The following is an 8723-nucleotide window of genomic DNA, read 5'->3' as shown; positions in this document are numbered from 1 at the left end:
GTTTCACACAACAGAGAGACTCATGGCAGAGGAAAGTTCGAGTAGCGTGTGTAGTGTCTACCGTTTAACAGCCGTAGCTTTCATATCCGACGGGGCCTTTCCACTCAAGACAGAAGATCAAGAGGAGGAATATTCAGCCTGACAGATACCGAGGAAGACGTCCAGTTTGATAGTGAGTCCACTGCGATATATAGTGCGGCCCCTTTCATCCCCGACTGAAGTCATGGCTAGAGTTTGGTCTTATAAACCAAGTATTAACGTTATTTACTTTCTTTTGGATGTTAATGGCTTTAAATAGCATGTGCATAATCTGTCAAAGTAGTATGTTAACAACTTAATTGATTTAATGCATTTTTAAGATGTCCCTCCTCTCTAATATTTTTTCTGTTACTTCTTAGGGGTTTGGGGAGGGGTAACTTGAAAATCTTTCAAGCTGATAAGTTACTTAGACCTTACCCACCCCTACTGTACACTCAGATGCAGCAATTGGTGTATTTCTATTTGCTCAGCTGTTAAGAAAAAAGAACGTACCGTAAAATGTTTGGTGTCTAAATGGATTCAGGGGAAAATGACATTATTGCTTTAATTGCCAAAGTTATTGCAGAAGGTAAGAAACCTCGAATCCAGTCTATTTTTAGACTCAGTTTGGTTAGTTTTCACTTATTTTGTGTATTGATATTCGGACATAATCAAACATATAGTATTTCAATCTTTTTATATGTTATATAAATTGTAGCCTCAGAATTGGACAAACAATCGTGAAGTGTTGCTGGCCGGGGAGACCAAGTATCCATCGATCCAGGAATTTGCCTCTGCCTTTGATCAAAAATACAATAATTAAAACAGTAACATTGTGAAATATTATTGCAATTTAAAAGAGCTGTTTTCTATTTAAATACGTTTTAAAACATAACTGTATCCCTGTGATGGGTGTAAAGCCTGAATTTTCTGCAGGTCATTACTCCAGTATCTTCAGTGTCTGTCTGATTCTTTCAGAAATCATTTGGTTTCCACAAAATATTAAAAAGCAAAAACTATTTCTCAGCATTGATACATAACAGAATGTTTCTTGAGCACCAGATCAGCCCAGCATATTAGAATGATTTCTGAAGAATCATGTGACAGTCGAAGAAGAAATGCTTAAAATTCAGCTTCGCTATCACAGGAAATCAATTGATTCATTTGAAAATATATTTAAAAAATATGAATAAATGCAGCCTTGGTAAACCTAAGAGATATCTTTTTTAAAATGTTTAACTATTTCAGACTTGTTGACCAGAAGTGTAAGCATGCCACAGACTTGTATCTCTAATGCTCACAAGCAACTTACTTAGTCCTCAAAGGTTTTGCTCCTCAACACCTTTTCCATTGTCGGAAACTTCCACTAACTCTATCTCCACTGTCTTTTAGCTTGACATCTGCATGAAAACAAAACCACTTGAGCAAATGTAGCATGACCCCTCAAATGCAATGTTTCCTCATGCTCTCATCCCTTGAGCTCAACCGACATTAAGAGGCACCAGCATCAATGCTGTGTTCTCCACCAGCTCTTTCACAGCTGTGGCCAGACTCAGCACCACCTGTCCAGAGCAGATCTGATGCACAGACTGTTTGTCTATTGCCTTTATGGCTCCTGCAGAAACTGTGCTAGGAATTTAAAAACACAGAATATGAAAGGGAAACATTAGTGAACAGTACTGTGTATAACACTAGAGTAAAACAGTGTGTCCAGAATAAGAAGATAATCGTCTATCACCACCAATCTATTATTTTTCGTTGTTCTAATGTAGCAAAACTACTATAAAGACTATGCAAGCTAATAAAACACTTACCTTGAATCTGACATTTTTTTTATCTGTAGCAATATATATGGTATCAGTCACAGAATCTTAACTTAAGGGTTGCATTGTAGGTATTTTGATAGCTTCTGCTCCCTGCGGTATCCAGGTCAAAAAAAGAAGCGCGGGAATTTTAAAAGTGTGTTTTCATTGTTCAGTGTGAAAAACCAATGCTTCGACAAGGAAGTAGTTCTGATTAACTATAATGGAATACACGTTCAGTATTCCATATGCAATAAACATGCGCACAAACTTAATAGCTCTCTGCCTCTCTGTACGACGTTTCCGCCCGCGGTTTTGTGACGCACAACGGCAGGTCCCACCACATGTTTTGCGTAGCATGAATGTGATCAACTGTGTACACAAAGTGCACGTTTCGTCTTTCCGTTTTTAATGCGGTTTATTTTTTTTATGTTTCTTGTTAAATTTTATTTACGTATCAGATTGCGATGCTGCAGTGTAATAAAACACTAAAGTAACTATTTTAATGTAATAGTTTAAAAACGTTTCGTCATCATCCTGCGCGGTGTGGTTTTGTGGCCGCGTAGGGACTGTGGCAAAAAGTTCAGTCTAGTATTAGCCGAAACTGGACAATGACGCTGACAACATTGTTAAGGTTATCAGTTCTGGTTAACTTGTGTTGTTTATGGAGATAAAAGTATGTAGAAACTACAATAAATCAATAAAATGATTATCGATTTATGTTTAGATGCATAAGTTATTCATAAGTTTGTTCATCACGTCATCACATGGTAGTAATTTGAGATACTTCCTGATTGTTCGTAGAAACACATGGCAGGTGACTGTCGGTTTGTAGTGGTATTTTTAATCGGCCAGTTTTTAAAACGTGTAAGTGGGGTTTGCCAATATTAAAAGGGCGTTTTTTTTTTATTACTTTGGCCCTTCTGAACTGGAGCTTACTGAATGGGATTAACAGAAGTGTCTTTTTAGCCAAACGGTCATGTTTCACACTACAACAGAGAGACCTCATGGCAGAGGAAAGTTCGAGTCCGCAGAAGTGTAGTGTGCTCACCGTTAACACTGCCGTAGCTTTCATATCCGACGGGGCCTTTCCACTCAAGACAGAAGATCCAAGAGAAGGAATTATTCAGCCTTGACAGATACCGAGGAAACGTCCAGTTTGATAGTGATTCCACTGCGATATATAGTGCGGCCCCTTTCATCCCCGACTGAAGTCATGGCTACGCGACTTTTAGAGTTTGGTCTTATAAACCAAGTATTAACGTTATTTACTTTCTTTTGGATGTTAATGGCTTTAAATATCATGTGCACAATCTGTCAAAGTAGTATGTTAACAACTTAATTGATTTAATGCATTTTTAAGATGTCCCTCCTCTCTAATATTTTTTCTGTTACTTCTTAGGGTTTACGGGGAGGGGTACTTGAAAATCTTTCAAGCTGATAAGTTTACTTAGACCTTACCCACCCTACTGTACACTCAAGATGCAGCATTGGTGTATTTCTATTATTGCTCAGCTGTTAAGAGAGTACCGTAAATGTTTGGTGTCTAAATGGATTCAGGGGGAAAATGACATTATTGGCGCTTTAATTGCCAAAGTTATTGCAGAAGGTAAGAAACCTCGAATCCAAGTCCGTTTTAGACTCAGGTTGGTTAGTTTTTCACTTATTATTGTGTATTTGATATTCAGACATATCAAACATATAGTTTTCAATCTTTTTATATGTTATATAAATGTAGCCTCATAACTTGCAACAATCGTGAAGTGTTGCTGTGCTGGCTGGACACTTATGCCATCGATCCAGTATTTGCCTCTGCCTTTTTCAAAAATACAATAATTAAAACACGATAGAACATTGTGAATATTTTGATTTACAAGAGCTGTTTTCTATTCTTAATTATTTTGAAAACAAACTTATCCCTGTGAGGTAAAGCTGAATTTTGCTGCAGTCATTACTCCAGATCTTCGTGTCTTGCTATCTTTCTAATCATTTGGTTTTCCACAAAATATTAAAAGCAAAAACTATTCTCAGCATTGGATAATAGCAGAATGTTTCTTGAGCACCAGATCAGCAGCATATTAGAATGTATTTCTGAAGAATCATGTGACAGTGAAGAATGCTTAAAATTCGAAAGCCAGCTATCACAGGAATAAATTGAGATTCATTTGAAAATATATTTAAAAATATGAATAAATGCAGCCTTAGTAAGCCTAAAGAGATATCTTTTTTTTTAATGTATAACTATTTTAAACTTTGACCAGGAAGTGTAAGCATGCCACAGGCGTTTTATCGCCCTAATCTTCCAAGGGAACTTACTTAGTCCCTCAAGTTTTGCTCCTCAACACCCTTTTCCATTGTAGGAAACTTCCACCTAACTCTATTCCACTTTTGTCTTTTTAGCTTGACATCTGCATGAAAACAAAACACTTGAGGCAAATGTAGCATGACCTCAAATGCAATCTTTCCTCATGCTCTCATCCCTTGAGCTCACCGACATTGGAGGCACCAGCATCAATGCTTGTTTCTCCACCAGCTCTTTCACAATAGCCGGGCCGAGACTCAGCACCACCTGTCCAGAGCAGATCTGCATGCACAGACTGTTTGTCTATTGCCTTTATCTGGCTCCTGCCGAACTTAGTGCTAGGAATTTAAAACACAAGAATATGAAAGGGAAACATTAGTGAACAGTACTGATATAACACTAGAGTAAACAGTGTGTCCAGAATACGGAAGATAATCTCTTTCACCACACGCAATCCTATTATTTCTCGTTGTTCTAATGTAGCAAACTACTATAAAAGACTATGTAAAAAGCTATAAACACTTACCTTGAATCTGACATTTTTTTTATATGTAGCTTAATATATATGGTATCAGTCACAGAATCTTAACCAAAAGAAAATTTGCATTGTAGGTATTGCAGTAAGCTTCTGCTCCCTGCAGTATCCAGAGTCAAGAGCAAGACCCAGGAATTTAAAGTGTTTTTCATTGCTCCAGTATATTAAACCAGTAAGCTTCGACAAAGGGGAAGTAATTCTGATTAACTATAATGGAATACACTTCAATTATTCCATATGCAATAAACATGCGCACAACTTAATAGCTCTCTCTGCCTCTCTGTAGACATTTCCCTTGTGCTTGTGACTGGCAACGTCAAGTCACACCACATGTTTTGCGTAGCATGCATACTTGATCAGCTATGTAATACTTTTACAAATTGCACTGTTTCTACAAATCTTTCCGTTTTAATGCATTTCTTTTTTTTTTATTGTTTCTTGTTGGGAATTTTATTTGCATAATCAGATTGCGAGTCATTGTAATAAAACTAAAATTACCTATTTTAATGTAATGTTAAAAACGTTTCATCATCCTGCGCGTAGTTGCCCGAGTAGGGACTGTGGAAAAAGTTCAGTTCTAGTATTAGCCAGAGAGCGGCACTGACGCTACAGCATTGTTGAGGTTATTTTTCTTGTAACTTGTATTGTTTGTATGGGGGATAGAAGTGTAATAATGTAGAAACTACAGTAAATCAATAAAATGATTATTCGGTTATATGTTTAGATGCATATATTATCATAAGTTTGTTTCATCACGTCATCACATGAGTGATAAGTACAGAGATGCTTCCTGACATGTTCGTAGAAACATAGCCAGAGTGACTGTATCAGTTTGTAGTGGTATTTTTTAATCAATGAGTTTAAAGGCAGTACTTAAATTAGGGTTTACTTAAATTAAAAGGGCGTTTTGTTTTTTTTATTACTTTGGCCCCTTCACGGATGGAGCTACTGAATGGGATAAACAGAAGTGTCTTTTAGCAAACGGTCATGTTTCACACAACAGAGACTCATGGCAGAGGAAAGTTCGAGTAGCAGTGTAGTGTCTACCGTTAACAGCCGTAGCTTTCTTATATCCGACAGGGGCCTTTCCACTCAAGACAGAAGATCAAGGAGGAGGAATATTCAGCCTGACAGATACCGAGGAAGACGTCCAGTTTGATAGTGAATCCACTGCGATATATAGTGCGGCCCCTTTCATCCCCCGACTGAAGTCATGGCTAGAGTTTGGTCTTATAAACCAAGTATTAACGTTATTTACTTTCTTTTGGATGTTAATGGCTTTAAATATCATGTGCATAATCTGTCAAAGTAGTATGTTAACAACTTAATTGATTTAATGCATTTTTTATGATGTCCCTCCTCTCTAATATTTTTTTTCTGTTACTTCTAGAGGGTTTTGGGAGGGTAGCTGAAAATCTTTCAAGCTGATAGTTACTTAGACCTTACCCACCCCTACTGTACACTCAAGATGCAGCATTGGTGTATTTCTATTTGCTCAGCTGTTAAGAGAGTACCGTAAATGTTTGAGTGTCTAAATGGATTCAGGGGAAAATGACATTATTGCTTTAATTGCCAAAGTTATTGCAGAAGGTAAGAAACCTCGAATCCAAGTCCTTTTGGAACTCAGTTTGGTTAGTTTTCACTTATTTTGTGTATTTGATATTCAGACATAATCAAACATGATCCTTTAGAAATCATTCTAGTATGCTAATTTGGTGTTCAAGAAATATTTCTTCTTATCAATGTTTAAAAAAAAAACTGTTGTGCTGCTTAATACTTTGGTGTAAATTTGGATTCTTTGATGAATAGAAAGTTCAAAAGAACAGCATTTATTTAAAATAGAAGTAATATTTTGTAACATCATAAATGTCTTCTCTGTCACTTTTGATCAACTTAATGCAACTTTAAAGGGATACTCCACCCCAAAATGAAAATTTTGTCATTAATCACCATAAAAGCTTTGTTCGTCTTCAGAACACAATTTAAGACATTTTGGATGAAAACCGGGAGGCTTGTGACTGTCCCATAGACTGCCAAGTAAAATACACTGTCAAGGTCCAGAAAAGTATGAAAAGCATCGTCAGAATACTCCATCTGCCATCAGTGGTTCAACCGTAATGTTATGAAGCGACGAGAATACTTTTTGTATGCGAATAAAACAAAAATAACGACTTTTTTTCAACAGTTTGTCTCCTCTGTGTCTCTCCACATCAGCATAGCACCATTTTGGAGAATCTGAGATGTACGCAGGCAGTGTATGCTCTTCTGTGTCAGTCGCGCCACAAGGATACGTTTTCTACTTGTATTTACGCTTTGATTTGGAAGAAAATCAAATTCTTGTGTCGCGGCTGACACAGAAGACCATAAGCTGCCTGCGTACAGCTCATATTCTCCTAAATGGCTCTACGGTGATGTGGAGAGACACAGAGGAGACAAATTGTTGAATAAAGTTATTATTTTCATTTTATTCGCCTACAAGATGGACTATTTTGATGATGCTTTTCATACTTTTCTGGACCTTGACAGTGTATTTTACTTGGCAGTCTATGGAACAGTCACAAGCTTCCCGGTTTTCTTCCAAAATATCTTAAATTGTGTTCCGAAGATGAACAAAGCTTTTACGGGTTTGGAACGACATGGGGGTAAGTGATTAATGACAACATTTTCATTTTGGGGTGGAGTATCCCTTTAATCCTTGCTAAAGAAAAAACGACTTACTGATCCGAAACTTTTGAATGGTAGTGTACAGTACTTTTACATTTAATAAAATAACTGAGGTATGCTTATCTGTCCTAGAACCAGAGATGGTCTTTTCCAAGCACACACATCCCGTTACTTAGTGAGTTTGAAGAAATTGCATCACTAGGGAAAGGATCCTATGGCAAAGTGTTTAAGGTAAGGAGATGTGTTGATCATATTGTACTATTAAATATAGTAAACACATGACATTGAAAGGTGCTTACTAAAAACAATAATAATGTTTTAGGTCACAAACAAACTGGATGGTCAGGAATATGCAGTGAAAAAAATTCTCATCAAGAAAGTAAAAAGAGAAGACTGTATGAAGGTAAAGTATTAACTGAATCTTTGACATATATTTACCCCCCAAATCTATATGATTTAGAGATAATATACCTTATTGCATCTGTTTTTATCTCCTCGCAGGTTCTTAGAGAGGTTAAAGTGCTCTCCAGCCTTCAGCATCCCAATATTGTTGGATATCACACAGCATGGATGGAGCATGTTCAGCCTGCTGTGAAAGGTTAGTTGCTGTAATGTTGTTACATTAGGAGATATTGCCATTTGATTCATGCTTTGCTTTTATTCAATATTTCCTGAGTCATACAAAAATAATATTAACATGTACAATTTTCTGTTTTTCTCACTAGATCCAAAATCCCTTATTTCACAGACATTTCCAGCATTAGAGAAACCTTTACAGAAAGATGGGTAAGATGGTTTGAAAATTTTTTAACAACACAACTAACTAATTGTAACACGTTTACAATAACATATTGAAAATGTTTCTTGTTTCAGGTGTACACAGGAAAACAGTAACAGCAGCAATGGATCATTCATTGTTTTTGAACATTCTGAACAAGCAGAAGGCAAAGAAAATCAAGTTGCATTAGAGAACCTCTCAGTGAAACCCTCAACTTCAAAAGAAGAGATGGGACATGCTGTTTGCCCAAAAAATGCCCGCAACCCACAAAACTTTGTTCCATGTGTGTTTCTGGGAAAGCCACGTGCTACAGTGAACAAATGCCGTGCAGCTAAATGGGAGAGCTCAACACTCTCAGAGGACGACCTCAGTCAAAACGCACTGGAATTGAACAATAACTCTTACATTGATATGGACACTGCTGAATGGTCTGAAAAGCATGCACATGAGGTATATGGTTCAGTAAACACTGAATGTAACAATTGATTTAAATGAGAAAATCTTTGTTTTTCATCTTTTTTTTTTTTTTGTTCCTGTCTATAGGTTCAATTCCACTTAATGCTTTATATACAAATGCAGCTGTGTGAGCGATCTTTGAAAGACTGGATACAGGAAAGAAACTTA

This window comes from Cyprinus carpio, chromosome A12, assembly GCF_018340385.1.
Source record: "Cyprinus carpio isolate SPL01 chromosome A12, ASM1834038v1, whole genome shotgun sequence".
Classification (NCBI taxonomy): domain Eukaryota; kingdom Metazoa; phylum Chordata; class Actinopteri; order Cypriniformes; family Cyprinidae; genus Cyprinus; species Cyprinus carpio.
This window is presented reverse-complemented; position numbering follows the sequence as displayed.